The 15,781-nt window shown below is 42.7% G+C and overlaps 1 long non-coding RNA gene across 1 annotated transcript in view; it reads left to right on the top strand.

Annotated features, from left to right (window-relative positions):
* LOC132522854 (uncharacterized) overlaps positions 1 to 15,781 on the top strand; it is a 29,656-nt gene that overhangs the window by 11,323 nt on the left and 2,552 nt on the right. Inside the window, exon 2 of the long non-coding RNA XR_009541355.1 lies at positions 15,037 to 15,126. This is a non-coding gene — a long non-coding RNA (uncharacterized LOC132522854). The remainder of the gene's footprint in view (positions 1 to 15,036; positions 15,127 to 15,781) is intronic.

The following is a 15,781-nucleotide window of genomic DNA, read 5'->3' as shown; positions in this document are numbered from 1 at the left end:
CAGGCCTGTGCACATGTTTCCAAGAGGGGCTAATTGGGCCCATCTGAGGTAGGTTAGGATGGATGCTCAGTGCACTCAGATTCAGGGGGACTGCTTACCCATGTGTACCTGCCTTAGCAGCACCAGTGTCCCAGCACTGGCTGGACCCATGGCCAAGGAAGAACCATGTGACTGGAACACATCCACTACACCTGGCCCGGTCAAACCTATGAGGACATTCCTGTGATCTGCTGTTTCCATTGGCTTCTACCTTTTATCTGACCTCACTCATCCTGAGGAGACCATGTTTTGGGGAGTCATCCAAATTTCTTGGATTTTGTCATTTACTCATTTTCTCATTTATTCTAATATTAGTTGAGTCTGTTATGCCATACACTGTGCTAGGCACTGAGGATACAGTATTTTGTAGCGGTAAGGAAATAAACACAAATAACTATAATGAGGTTTGAGCAATATTAAGTTTGAAAAATATTACTAAGAAAGTACAGAACATTATTGGAACACACATTTTGGGGGGACCTCGTCTACAAAGGAAGTAGTGATGTTTACGTTGTGACCTTTAGAATGATTTTGAGGTGATCAGGTGAAAGCTGGGAAGAATGTTTCAGGCAGAGGGAACAGTATGTGCAAAGGTGACAGATATGAAAGGAATGAAAGAAGTTCAGTGTATCTGGAGCCTAGAGGGGGAGGGGAAGGATGTGATGTGAGATGAGGCTGAAGAGATAGGCAGCGACCAAATCATTGAGCACCATGAAATCCATAATAAGGTAGTTCATCCTACTATGGAGGCCATTCAAGTGTTTCTATGCAGAGGAATGACGTTGCCAGCACTGCATTATGGCTGTTCTATAGACAGAAGACTGGAGAGGATCAACACTAGATGCTGGGAGACCACTTAAGGGGCTGTTGCTTTGGTCCAGGTGAAAGACGATGGTGGTTTGGACTCCATAGGGTAGAGGCAATGGAGAAGTGGATGGCCTTGAGGGCATATTTTGGAGGTATATCCAGCAAGACATGGATGTGGAGAGTAAGGGAGATGGAGAGTTCAAGGATGACTCAGGTTTTTGGCTTGAGCATGTGGGTGGATGGTGGGTCATTTACTGAGTAAGAGAACAATGGGGTGGGAAGATATTTAGGGGGAAAATCACGTGTCAGGTTTTGGACATAGGAGTTCGAAGTGCTTGCAAGGCCATCAAGTGAAGAGATCCAGTAGGCAATTGGATATATTAGTTTAGAGCTGACAGAAATGGACTGGTGATTCATTCTTGGCCTATAGAAATGGTCATTGGAGTTATGCGTATAGATATAATTGTAGACAAGAGAGTTGGGTGGAGAAAATCTAGAGCCTCAAGGAACACCAGTCAACCCAAGGGACAGGTAGAGAAGGAAGAGTCGGTCAGAGACAGAGAGAACTGGTTGGAAGGAACCGGCAGTGTGGTGTCACAGAAGGTGTGCCACTACAGTTTGCTCTAGAGACGTGTCAGAGCGTTTGGCTGGACTCCTGATGGTGCTGAAGTTACCTATAATGTTTGATGGGGTGGGTGGGCTACAGAGGACCAGAGGAGCACACCTGGAGCTCCCCACCTACCTTAATAACCAAGCAGCCTTCTGCCTGTCGAATCTGAAGAAACCTGGACTCCAGGAGGTAGCAGGGGCTCAGAGGAAGGAAATGGTTCTCACACAGGTGTATTACCATCAAGCCTCTGCCTTTAACCTGGTGAGGTTTGGAACGATCAGAGTGAATCCCAGTCTATGGACCTGAGCCCTCCCACAGATTTGGTTGCATTCTTATCACTTCTTAGAAGTGTGTAAGTGTATCCTCATCTTTTTTTTTTTTCTTTTTCTGTCTTTGCCACTCTGATTCTGCTGCCCAGTTGGTTCCCCTTGGTTCTTGATCTTTGATTTAGTTTGGCTTGCTCTCCCTTTCTGAGGAGTAGCTTTCATATATACATACTTCTTTTTTTTTAATTTTAATTTTATATTGGAGTATAGTTGATTAACAATGTGTTAGTTTCAGGTGTACAGCAAAGTGATTCAGTTATACATACACTTGTATTCTATTCTTTTTTTTAAGTATTTTTTTTAATTGTTAAAAAATTTATTTTATTTTTGGCTGCATTGGGTCTTCGTTGCTGCGTGTGGGCTTTCTCTAGTTGCGGGGTGAGTGGGGGCTACCTTTCGTTGCGGTGCGCAGGCTTCTCATTGCAGTGGCTTCTCTTGTTGCAGAGCATGGGCTCTAGGTGCACGGGCTTCAGTATTTGTGGCATACGGGCTCAGTAGTTGTGGCTTGCAGGCTGTAGACCGCAGGCTCAGTAGCTGTGGCACACAGGCTTAGTTGCTCCACGGCATGTGGGATCTTCCCTGGACCGGGGCTCGAACCCGTGTCCCCTGCACTGGCAGGCAGACTCTTAACCATTGCGCCACCAGGGAAGCCCCCCCATCTATCTATTCTTTTTCAAGTTCTTTTCCCATTTAGGTTATTAAAGAATATTGAGCAGAGTTCCCTGGCTATACAGTATTGGTTATCTATTTTAAATGCAGCAGTGTGTATATATATACATACTTCTAATAACCCCTCTGCTTGACTGACAGGCCCTGGAAGCTGCCTCCTTGTGCTTGTAATAAGCAGTCACCACCGAGCACAGCCCAGTTTTATAGGCCTAAATAAGTGTAGATGCTTCCTTTACCCCTCTAGAGGTGTTAGTTGCTCTGAGCCTTGGAAGTTCAGTTCTCAGTCATCTCCTTCTCTTCTGTTTTGCTTGGCTGAAGCATATTTATTAGCTAGATTTTAAGGTGGTTCTACCTTAAAAAAAAGAATAGAATACAAGTGTATGTATAACTGAATCACTTTGCTGTACACCTGAAACTAACACATTGTTAATCAACTATACTCCAATATAAAATTAAAATTAAAAAAAAGAAGTATGTATATATGAAAGCTACTCCTCAGAAAGGGAGAGCAAGCCAAACTAAATCAAAGATCAAGAACCAAGGGGAACCAACTGGGCAGCAGAATCAGAGTGGCAAGTTCAGTAGAAACTTGGCTAGTATCTGGGCCCAGTCTTGTTCGTGGCCTTAAGGCTTTTGATGGCTTTTCCTGTGGAGTAATATTCTGTGGAGCTTTCTACCATGTGCTTTCTTTCCTGCCAGGATTAGTCAAAAATTAGCCCCAAATTGCTACCCTCCTATTCCAAAAGTCTGTAACCTTTATGTTCCTTGTATTGGGTCTGAGGGATGACTGTAGCCCTTAGCTTATTTCAGGACCCATGATTAACATACCCTGGGTCTAAATAATGAATCTATAAGCCCAGTGGTGGCTTGTAATTTCTATACAGAAGCTTAAGGGCAGAAATCTGATTGGAAGGGGAGGGAGGCGGTTAGAAGATTCATCTTGATGCTGAGTCCAAAGAGTAATGTGACCAGCTGACTAGGACTGATCACCAGAAAAATAAAAAACAAAGATATGCTTAATAAAAATATGTACTTTGTTCATATAAGTGAGTTTTATAAATATAGAATCTAGGACCTTTAAAAATATTTTGTAGGCTAATTATTTCATTTACTTAGTTTCTTCCTTCCCCAAACAAAGTATGATACCGTTAACCTGAGAATTTTAAACACATGCTTTGCTGACTTTTTCTGTTTGTATTTTTAAAATATATTTATTTAGGCTGCACCAGGTCTTAGTTGCGGCATGCGGGCTCATAGTTGCGGCATGCATGAGGGATCTAGTTCCCCAGCCAGGGATTGAACCCGGGCTCCCTGCATTGGGAGCGTGGAGTCTTACCCACTGAACCACCAGGGAAGTCCCTATTTGTGTATTTTTATTTGGTTTACTTTATGGGACGGGGGAAGTAGTTTACTGCCATCGATGCCAACAACTCTTCCTCAGTTCCTCCAAGCAGTCTTTTCCTTGGTAAGTTATACTGTAAAATTCTAATCATTACTGTTGTGCAATGTCAAAATGCCTTATATATGTAGCAATGACAGCACACATGCCCACACCCAGGGAAACAAGGTCATGTTCCACCTGAAATTATCTCCACTGAGGTGATAGATCATGCCATGATCGTGGATGAACTCTCCGAGGAAATGACTATGGGAAGAAGAATGCCAAAAGCAGAGGACCAGAGCGTTGGTGGGGAGATGGGGGTGGGGGTGGATGGCCACAGTTCAGAGGAGGAAGAGGATCTACACCACAGTGAGCGATCAGCGGATACTGAGATGGAAGGATGACTAGGAGGATGAGCTGTGGTGGAAGCCATGGTAAGAGATTTAAGAAGAAGGTGTTGGCTGACAGTGTCAAATGTGTTCGAAGTATAGTGGAGGAACTTACTGTCCCCTGTAAAGTAGGAACTTCACTGGGTTCTTCCTCATCTCGATTATTTATAAAAAATTTACACTAGACTATTCAATTCTATTCAACAAGTATTTACTGAGGGCTTCCCTGGTGGCGCAGTGGTTGAGAGTCCGCCTGCTGATGCAGGGGACACGGATTCGTGCCCCAGTCCGGGAAGATCTCACGTGCCGCGGAGCGGCTGGGCCCGTGAGCCATGGCCGCTGAACCTGCGCGTCCGGAGCCTGTGCTCCGCAACGGGAGAGGCCGCAACAGTAAGAGGCCCGCGTACCGCAAAAAAAACAAAACAAAACAGTATTTACTGAGCTGCATACTAACTGTGGTGGGGTTGTATAAAAGAGGTAGAAAGTGTTTTAAAGTAATATGTCTTTTTAAATAAATATACTGGTTAATTTGTATATAAAAGCTCCATCAGTTTGGAATGGTATATTTGTTAAATGGAAACTACAGACCTATTTCAGTGACATTTGAAGAAACATCTTTTGGTATCCTTTCATCCCTGTGATACCTTTTTTTTTTTTTAATCCTCATCTAATTTTTTCTTATTATAAAAGTGATACATAATCATTGAAAATACAGTTATATGTAAAATTCTGACTCATCCCCAAAAGATAGTGATTCTTAACATTTTGATTTATATCATCCCAGGTGTCTACTGTGTATTTATATGTGTGTATGTGTGTGTTTAATGAAACTGGGCTCATTCCATACATTTTTCAACTTTCTGTTTTCACTTAATGATATATCATGAACAATCTTTGATATCACACATCTCTGAAACAATGTTTAGTGGGCTGCTTGGATTTTAATGTATGAGTGTAACATAATTTAATTATACAATGTCCTATTATTAGAAACTTAAGATCTTTCCTGATTTTTCATTATTACAAACAGTGCTATATTGAGTATCTTTGAAGCTAAATCTATGATTGTTTTCTTTAGCTAAAATTCTTGAAGTGGAATTGGTGGGTTAATGGTAAAAATATTTTAAAGGTTTTTGATGGAAATCACCAAGTTGCTCTCTAAAGTTGTTCCAGATTGTACTCTTACTAGTAGTATGTGAGAGTACCATTTTCCTACCCACTTGCTAGCGTCAGGTATTAATATTTCAAAAAACCTTTTTTATAGGTGAAAAAATAGTCCTTCATTGTTATTTCAGTTTTATAGCCATTTTATGTCTGTGTGTGTGTGTGTGTGTGCATATATATATATTCGTTGGTGGCAAATACTTACTCTTCGAAGATAAATTTTATGAAAACAGAAGTGTTTTAACAAGGTGAATGGTCCGTCTTGGTAGTACAGTTTTTGACTGAATGTAGATGTGACCCTGAAGTGGCCATATCCCAGGTCTGTCACTTACTAACTGGACAGTCTTGGGCAATTGGTTAATGCCTCTAGGCCTCAGAGTCTTTACCAAATGAGCACTATAATAGTACCTGTCTTAGCGAGTTGTTAGGCAGATTAAATGAGACAACTAGATGCAAAACGCATGGCCCAGTAGTTGGCATACGGCACAGAATAAATATTAGCAGTAGTCATTGATGAGCCTGATTTTCTCGTGTGGTCTCAAACCGGCTGAAGGCAGCATCAAAAGTGAAGTTTCAGGGGCTTCCCTGGTGGCGCAGTGGTTGCGAGTCTGCCTGCCAATGCAGGGGACGTGGGTTCGTGCCCCGGTCCGGGAAGATCCCACATGCCGCGGAGCGGCTGGGCCCATGAGCCATGGCCACTGAGCCTGCGCGTCCGGAGCCTGTGCTCCGCAACGGGAGAGGCCACAACAGTGAGAGGCCAGCATACCGCAAAAAAAAAAAAAAAAAAAAGTGAAGTTTCAGAAACAGTTTTTTAAAGGCATCATCTTGGGAGTGATCATCTAGACTCCAAAGGATACTGTTCTTTCCATCAACAAATGCCGTAGGTGCTGAGAGGATCCAAAAACGAATAAAACATGTCTTCTGTTTTCAAGTAGCTTACTGCCTCGCAGGAGGGATGAGATGTACCCTCATTACTCTAATATGAGGCAGAAAGCGAAAGCCTCGCAGAAGAGGTCAGATAGAGCACCGTGAGGGTTCAGGTGAGGGACAGTTCTCTAACAGATGGCAGCAATATTTGAACCAGACCTTGAAGAAGGGTTAGGATTTGAATTTGTGAAATATGGGATGGGAATGGGGAGGGTTTTCTTGGCAGAAGGAATCACCTGAGCATGAAGGCAAGTAAAGCTGGACATAGAAATCTGGGTATTATCAACCTCTGGCACTAGCTAAAATCGTGGAAGTGGATAAATGTATAATTGGTATTAATTGCACAAGTCACAGACTTGGAGGTGTAGAGATTTTAACTTTTGTTTTTAGAACTGGTATCCCCCCTCTCCACTGAGAGAGGAAAGCTTACTCTTGTACATTTCAGGTATATACCTGTGGGCATTCTACCAGTTTAGTTCTATCCTTCAGAATTTTAATTCAAGGATGCAGGCCAGCCACTTGTAGGGAGGCTTGTATCCTTGTCACGAGTCTCATCTTGGTCATTTCCTCCCTCTGCAACAGCTTGTCACGTTCTCCTCTCCCCATAGCTGGTCCTTTTTAAAATTTTTATTGGAGTCTAGTTGATTTACAATATTGTATTAGTTTCAGGTATACAGCAAAGTGGATCAGTTATACATATATCCACTCTTTTTTAGATTCTTTTCCCATACAGGTCATTACAGAGTATTGAGAAGAGTTCCCTGTGCTATACAGTAGGTCCTTATTAGTTATCTATTTTATATACAGTAGTGTGTGCATATGTCAATCCCAGTCTCCCAATTTATCCCTCTTCCCTTTTTCACCCCCCGGTGACCATAAGTTTGTTTTCTACATCTGTGACTCTATTTCTGTTTTGTAAATGAGTTCATTTGTACCATTTTTTTAGATTCCACATATAAGTGATATCATATGGTATTTGTCTTGCTCTGTATGACTTCCTTCACTCAGTATGAAAATCTCTAGGTCCATCCATGTTGCTGCAAAGGGCGTTATTTCGTTCTTTTTTATGGCTGAGTACCAATAGCTTGTTCTAAGAAGATGATGGCCAGTGGTGGTTTTGATGGATGGTGCATAGATAACTCCTTAGAGACGTGTCCACTGTCTGCCTCACCACCAGCAGGTGAACCCTGCACATCCTCTTGCTCTTTCAGAGACTCTTAGGGTTGGCACTCCAGCTCACTTTCCCTTCTAAAGCCTACAGTTCCCTCTGGGCCCATATGAATTTAAGAATCCCTTCTCTACACTCCCGGGTCCTTAGGAGACTCAGCCTTCCAGCATCCCGCACCCCCCATAATAGTACATGCACCATCCCTGAGAGGCTGGCCACTGGCGCTCTGGACAAGGCAGGCTGCCCAGGTCCATCACTGGATGATCCAAAGGGTAGACTAGATGTATGCTTAGGGCACCGGCAAAGCAGGGCCACAAAATAGATTTGGAGGAAAAGATTTTGATATATTTTTTTAAATGTGAAAGTAGTTACTGTGGGAAAAAAATCAAATTTATTGTACTTCTTTATATTTACATTGTATTATATTGTAAGTGTGAAGGACTGATTTTATTTTTATTAATTTTTTTGGCGGGTGGAATACCATAATCTTTCAGTGTTTGGGGTTTCTAAAGACCCTAATTTGGCCCTGTGCAGGTCTAGTCTCCTCTTTGACTCCTCCAAATTTTAAGGGGCGGGATTGTCCTTGCCCTTGTCAGCGGCCCCTTCCCCAAATTATCCTGACGACAGGGAAGTAGGGAGTCCATAATGCTCCTTTCTCTCTCTTTTCCCCAACTCTTTTTCTCTCCTGATTTCCTGTGTTCTTTTGGAAGAAGAGGAAAATCAATTCTGTCTCTTCATTCCTCTGTATAACTCAGTCTGAACTCACACCAATAGCAGTGAGCTTTGAATTTAGCAATGTTGGAATCGGGGTCTTTGCTCTCAATAGCAGTCAGTTCATTTTTGGCTTAGCTGCCACATTTCGAGGTCCAGCCAGGAAAACAGAAATCACTCTAAGTATTTAAATCAAAGGGAATTTCATCCAGAAAATTAGCAATAAAAGTGAAGGAAGAGCTGGGAAGCCATTCAAGGGAAGGCGAGGCAATCCAGAGATTAGCAACAGCAGGAATCATCTTATCATCCCTGGGCTGAAGGAACAAGGATGAGTTAGAAGCTGGAACTGGGGAGCGCCTGCCTGAGGGCGGCTGCAGCCACAGGGGACACACAGCTTCTGCGGGAGGTGCTGGCCAAGGCAGAGGGAGAAGGGGAGGAAACACCGGCTCTGGCTTCCTTCTGACATTCTTCTGTCAGTGCCCCTCGCTGACAGCATTCAGCAGGGATCCGGGAGCCAGGGGCTCAGTCTGTGAATGTCAGCCTCGCTGGAGAGGGAACGGCGTGGATCTGATAAGAAACAGGCCAAGGACTGAATGGGTGGGTTGGGCCAGTGGGCGCAGGAAGGAGCCCTTCACCACTTTGCCACATAAACTGGCTTTTGTCCCTTCCTAGTTAGTACACTTCTTCAGGGTGGGTGAGGCAGGCAACTATATTCTGACTTATTTTTGTGTCCTCTGAAGTCCTCTCAATAAATATTTGTTATATTGAACCGAATTTAACCGAATTCCTAAACTCTCTTTTGGGCATGTATCACTGACTGGCTCCTCTTCTTAGACTTTTCAGTGAGGAGATGAAAATTTTGAAGACCTTTGCACAGTTGCTATGAAAACAAGCAGACTCATTGTCTTCAAACATTTCACCTTCCAGACTGTGACCTCAAACTGCTGATGGTGGGGTCTAGTTCCTTTTTGGGTAGGAAATATCTGTAATAATTACCATAATAATTAACATTTATATAATGCCTTACAACTTACAAAGTACTTTTACATTCATTTTCATCATAAGTAGGGGATCCTGGAATTCGTTTCTTTGTCCTCTGTCAGACTAGCGTAAAGCTTAGATTTGAAAGAAAAACATCAGGGTTCTTCTCTTCTGAATCGCAGATAGTGGGCAATCTTCTCGGCCCTTTTTGTTAGATAGTTTAGTTACTTTCAGTAGCTGATGGACATGTTCTCAGCTGCCGTTTGTTGGCAGAGACTGGCATCACATTACTGCTCCATTTTTCTCTCTCAGGGACCTAGCAGGTGTTTGAAGACAGTGACCATCTCATCTACTGACATGGGGTCTTTGCAGTCATATGTAGCACACCTGTTGTTTTTAGAGCCCTATTCTCATCCAAATATGTATATATGTACAGTTGGCCCTTGAGTAATATGGGGTTTAGGGGCACCAGCCCTCCAGGCAGTTTAAAATTCATGTATAATTGTAGAGGTGGCTCTCCATACGTGGTTCCTCATCTGCGGATTCAACCAACCATGTAGTACTGTAGTACCTATTTAATCGAAAAAAAAAATCTGTGTGTAAGTGGGTATCATGGCATGATATGGAAAAATAAGTTGAACCGTGTTAACCAATCAGAATAGTTTGGACAAAACATGTCATTTAGAAAACTGGCATCTGGTGTGGACTGCTTCTGGGTGTATGCACGTCCCTAAATGTCTGACCTTTCAGGATTTGCCTTATCTGCATAAATACCACTCCTTCCTCCTACATAGAGAACACTGGACTCTCACCTCCTGCTTCCTTTCTCTTAGACTAAGACTTGTTAATCTGGGGTCCTTTGGCCTTCAAGGGTCTCAGAAGATCCTGGGTCCATGTGTCCCCAAAACGATATGCAAACTTTTGTGTGTAATATATATATGTGCCTTTTGGGGGTGGGGGGTAGGGAGAGAACGTGTCCATGGTTTTCATTCAATGTTCTACCCCCAGCCTGTCTCTGTCTTCTTTCTTTATTCTGCCTGAACCTTCAACTCCTAGTTCTTTCCCTCACTCAGAAGATGATTTTGCATCTTCATTAAGGCATGCAGTGGAGCCCCTTATTTCACAGAACTTGTCATATTATAGAAGATATTGAGTCGAATTTTTCCTGTTGCCCTGGAATTGGTGACTAGGGTCTAAAAACGGGGACAAAGAAACACTAAGCACCACACATTCTGGAGAGAGCAGCTAATGGCTGGGGTCAGTCACCTTCTCGAGGGCTTACAAAGAGATAGCAGAACTGGCCCTGGTACCTCTAACCACTAACCCCACCCATCCCTCATCACCTCACCTTGTTCCCAGTCTGTGTGAGGTGTAAGAGGACTCAAGGGAGGGAGTCATGAGCCTACCAGGGAGTACCTCCCCCTCCTTTTGCCCCCCAAACCAAGTAGGAGGATATCAAAGAGAGTCTACAGGAAAGAGAGGCTGATTTCTCATTCCCTGGCTAGACTCTGTGTTTAGACAGTGGACTTGTTTAGCTCTGCATTTATCTGAGAAGAAGAAAGGCAATTAGGCGTGAAAGACAGGGGCTTAGTGGTAGAATAGCCTGTATTCCTTCTGTTTGGCTTAGCAAGGACATGTGAGTTTCTCGTGGTTCTGGGGATACTGAGGAAGATAGCTGGGCTTGAGCCATCTTGCTGGTAGTCTATGCAAGAGGCTGCCTGCTGGACAGAAGCTAGGAGGGTTAAAGGAGGTGACCTGGAGCGGGATTGTTTCCATTAGGGCACAGCTCAGTGGAGAGGCCTCACAAGTGCCCTATAAGAGAGCTGGCATTTTGACATCTGTCAAACAACAGGCTCGGGTGGCCTGTCGTCCACAGCCAACAGTGGTTTGTGATGACAGACACCTTATTAAGTGAGGAGACGGTTATCTCTTCCCTCTCTGCTCTCCTCCTGGTTCCCAACCCCTGTAGAGCTAGACCCCTTGTAGAGAACCTTCTAGAGAAGTAGAAGAGGAGGAGAAGCCACAGGAGGGAGCATGCTCTCCTCCCCACTTCAGGTTCCTTCAACCATGGCTCAGGCTTGGGCTGGAAGAGGGAAGGAGACGAGTTCTGTGTTGGACCTGAGATTGGAGTTTAAATCAATTGGATTGGACTGAATTGTCACATAACTAAAAAGGAGCGGAGAGCTGTGGAACCTGTCTGTGCTATTGTGAGGAGTGGGAAGGAGACATGTCAAGGCACAGTTGAAGACTGTGATGGGGTGGGTGGCAATGTTTATACCTAGCTGAGTTCAGTGCTCAACCAATAGTTACATTTATCTATCACTAAATCCATCCCTGAATTCATTGTTCCATCTTCCCCTGCAGTCTAAGAGGATATGTTTCTTTTTCTGTAAAGTGAATCCCTCCATCTGTACTCTTGTTTGTTCGTTGAGAAAACATTTATTTGACATCTTAAATGTATTGCCGCTGTTGAGGTACAAAGATTAAACATGAAAGAAATTTTTCCCTTGTAGAATACACAAACTAGCCGGGTAGGGTAGAAAGTAACTACCTGCTTTAAAAACAACATCTTAGGGCTTCCCTGGTGGCGCAGTGGTTAAGAATCTGCCTGCCAATGCAGGGGACACAGGTTCGAGCCCTGGTCTGGGAAGATCCCACATGCTGCAGAGCAACTAAGCTCTAGAGCCCGCGAGCCACAACTACTGAGCCCACGCACCACAACTACTGAAGCCCGCGCACCTAGAGCCCCGCTCTGCAACAAGAGAAGCCACCGCAATGAGACTCCCGCACACTGCAGTGAAGAGTAGTCCCCGCTCTCTGCAACTAGAGAAAGCCCGTGCAGAAACAAAGACCCAACACAGCCAAAGATAAATAAATAAATTAAATTAAAACAAAACAGAATATATTGTCTTTAAGAAGATACCTGCCTACCCCACTAGGTCATGTATTTTATGAGAGAAGGAACTTTTTTTTTTTTTGGCTGCACTGCACTGCACGCAGGATCTTAGTTCCCTGACCAGAGATTGAACCCGTGCCCCCTGCAGTGGAAGTGCAGAGTCTTAACCACTGGACCACAAAGGGAAGTCTGAGAAGGACTTTTTATCTTGCTAATCTTTGTACTTCAACACTGGCAATACATTTTGGATGTCAAATGACTTGAGTTCTGCATGATTTTTGAATGTTCCACTAAACATTTGTATAGGGTGTCATATATAAATAAATCTGTTCTGTTGTTACTTATCCTAACACTGGTGTTTAATCTGTTTTTTTTTTTTAAAGGAACGGCTTCTGATCTTACTTCTCTTAAACCCTAACTTACTCATTCCTTACAATTAGGTGCAAGAATCTGAGTGCTTCAGTAAGTCTTCTATGATGGTCATGTCCAATCATTTATGTATTGAAATACCTATTATTTTATTATAAGTTATTGCTTTTTATTTCTCTTTTATATTAGATTTAGGACATTTTATTGGTGTTTTGAAATTATGTGTATAGATAGCTTGTATTATCTATGAATTTCGTTTTAGGTTAGTAAAGGTGCTGTTATTTAAAATATTTATTAGAGTAATGGAGACTTAGGTCTGATAGGACCGAGAGCCACTATGTAGCCATTGGTTTCCAAAGTGTTGTTTGGAGCCACAGAGCTCAGATGTTTTGCTCATGAGCTCCCTAAAATAACAATAACCCCCTCACACCATTTTAAGTTGAAACCTAACATTTATTATCCAAGTTTACATTTATGTATTGTTAACAGGAGATAGAAAATACTAATCATTTTATAAGTTGAAATAAGCTGAGGATTGACTATAATCATAAAAAATATTTCATGATGATTTGACAAAGTAGACTTTGAACTATCTTATTGAATAGAGCATGCCAAATACGAAATAAGTTACTGAATTTTTTATCCATGGGTTTTTTTCAGTGTATCTGAATTTTTTCATGGCCCGTAAGACTTTCCAATTACATTTTTTTAAAAGTCAGTTTATTGAGGTATAATTTATATATGGTAAAATTCAAATGTGTACTCCAGTTACTTTTAAAAGAAAGTATGTCACTAATGTATTTTCCTTTGGCTGTGCCAATTGTAGAGAATCTCAGCATGGGCTAAACACCCCATTTCCAATGCCACGTTTTACCCTTAACAGAAATATGTATATGGTAAGGAAGGCAGGAAGCCCCATTAGTTTAAGGCCCCTTGATTAATCTTTAAACATTTCCCTAACCAATACCTTCATTTATATATCCCTTTGTTGGGTGCCCCAGTATTTACACTCTAGAACAATTCATCATAGTAAGGTTTGGCGGCAAGGGACATGCCTTTCTTTTGTAAAGCGGGGGAAGGACTATGTGAGCCCAAGTTCATTCTCCAGAAGATGAATTTTAGGAAAGAGCACATATGGAAGACTAGGGCCTGGAAATGGATTCCCTTGAAACGATCTGTATATACATAGCCCTTGGAAAATCTTTCTGTACTCCCCTTGCTTGAAGGCTACCGCCCAGAGGTTCAGGGCTCAGAAGCTCTCTCTGAGAGGGCATGAAGGGCAGGGGTTGTGGATTTCTGGGCTCACTTCTACTACTTCTCCTGGAGCACCTGGGCTTCTTTTCTGTTTTACATTTAAACTTTTGTTTGAAGGAAGGGTTTTGCTGCCAAAAATATCACTTTGAAAAGCACAGCTTCCATGGGGAACCATTGAAGAAGTTCAAGCAGAGAAGTGACATCATTAGGTTTTTGTTTCAAAAGGGTCATTCTGGCATCTGAACCTGTCATCGCAGAGGATGGATTAGAGAGAGGTGGGACTGGAGGTCCAGAGACCTGTCGCAGAGGCATTGAAACAGTCCAAAGGAAAAACTGTAAGAACTGGAGACTCTGGGCTCCATCCCAGAGTGGCAGCATCCACTTTAGATGGAGCAGGGCCTTCGTGGTTTGTGAATCCCCATCCAGCTGCCTCTCACATTTACACTTCCTGCGTGGCCCTGGAGGGCCTGTGCCTTTGTGACCCCAGCCTTAGAGGAATCTTTGACTCTTTCCTCTTCACCTGTGGATCCAGTCTGCCACCAAGTCCTGTTGTTTCTTCCTTCAAATCATCTTGTATTTGTTTCTCTCTCTCTATTACTATTCCATCATCTTGGACCAGGTGATTAGCATTTCAAGCTTAGATTTCTCCAGGAGCCTCTTAACTTATCTTCTTGCTTTCAGTCTGTCTGCCAACCAATCCTACCTTGCCACTGTAGCTACTCTTTTTGTTTTCTATGACGTAATTCAACCACGTAAAATGAGTATAGTTTTGTTAAATCTTGCTTCAGATTTCTCCTCCTGTCCCAGTCTTTGGCTTCTCTAGAAAATTCTAAGCACAGCAGAAGATTAAAATAGGGATTAATACATTTCCATTCTCTAGAAGCTGTTGTTTAGATCTAGAAGATTATGTTTCCTTTGCTTCTTTTTATGTGAGATATTTGTAAATTGAGCAGGAGGGAACACCTGCCACTTTTTCTCAGTGAAAGATTTTGCAAAGAAAGTATAATTTTAAGTAGAGTAGAGAAGGAAATATAACCGAGAATATTATATTTAAGACTTTATGGCATCAGATGCTCCCAAGGGGTGGTAAGTCATTACTGGGGATGTTAACAATGGTGAAGGGTGGGAACAGGAACATAGGGAAACGGTATATAAACCTGGGAGAACAGGCCAAGTGTGGAAGAGCAATGGGAACCACTGGGACCTTCTTGGACACTCACAGAGGTGCTGGTCCAGGCTTGGAGGGAGCAGATGGATGAAAAAATGGGTTCACCTGGAGCTTGAATCATCATGGAGATAAATGTGTACGGTGGCTTCTCCTGACAGTTCTTAAATTGCTTCCTAGGCATCGTTGGCTCTCCAGGAAGCATTTTCCATGGAAAAAACTGCTCTTCTGGACCGTCTTTTCACAAAACTGCTATCTGTGGCCCTCACAGTATGTATCATTTCAACTTTCAGAATACATATCCAGACAGGTAAGTTAGAAGCTGGGATTTGATTTGAAAATATTTTAAATTTTAAAACTTTTTTAACTTATACAAGAAAACTGTGTGTGAATTCAAAGTGAAAAACCCTTGACCCTGTAAACAATAATAGCAGCTCTTTGGGGATATTGAACATGATGAGAAGGTGAACCCAAGGTCTAGAACCATGCTGTGTGCTGCTGTGTGGAAGGTGAGGGGAGTCGGGAGGGGGAGGGGAGTGGGCCACATGAGCAATAATGGGGATTTGACCTGTTTCCAGGAGTCTCTCTTTCCCTCACTAGGGCTAAAAGAAATAATGCAGAATTTTAGTAAGGTCTTTTTTTTACCTTTAATATGTTTCAATATGTTGGTTTTTTGTTTTTGTTTTTAAATTTTTATTTGGCTGCAGCCGTGTGGCTGTGGGATCTTGTGGGATCTTAGTTTCCTCACCAGGGATTGAACCTGCGCCCTCCGCAGTGAAAGTGAGGAGTCCTAACCACTGGACCGCCAAGGAATTCCCACTGTGTTTCTTTTTTATGCTGCCTCTCCCTCTCCCTTACTGAAATGCTGCATTTGAAAATGTATCTTTTCTGCCTTATTTTATCTTACTTTCCGCGGCTGCTCTCT

The sequence above is a fragment of the Lagenorhynchus albirostris genome, chromosome 7, assembly GCF_949774975.1.
Source record: "Lagenorhynchus albirostris chromosome 7, mLagAlb1.1, whole genome shotgun sequence".
Classification (NCBI taxonomy): Eukaryota; Metazoa; Chordata; class Mammalia; order Artiodactyla; family Delphinidae; genus Lagenorhynchus; species Lagenorhynchus albirostris.
The sequence above is the reverse complement of the archived record's forward strand: the minus strand, read 5'-3'. Positions and strand labels throughout refer to the sequence as shown.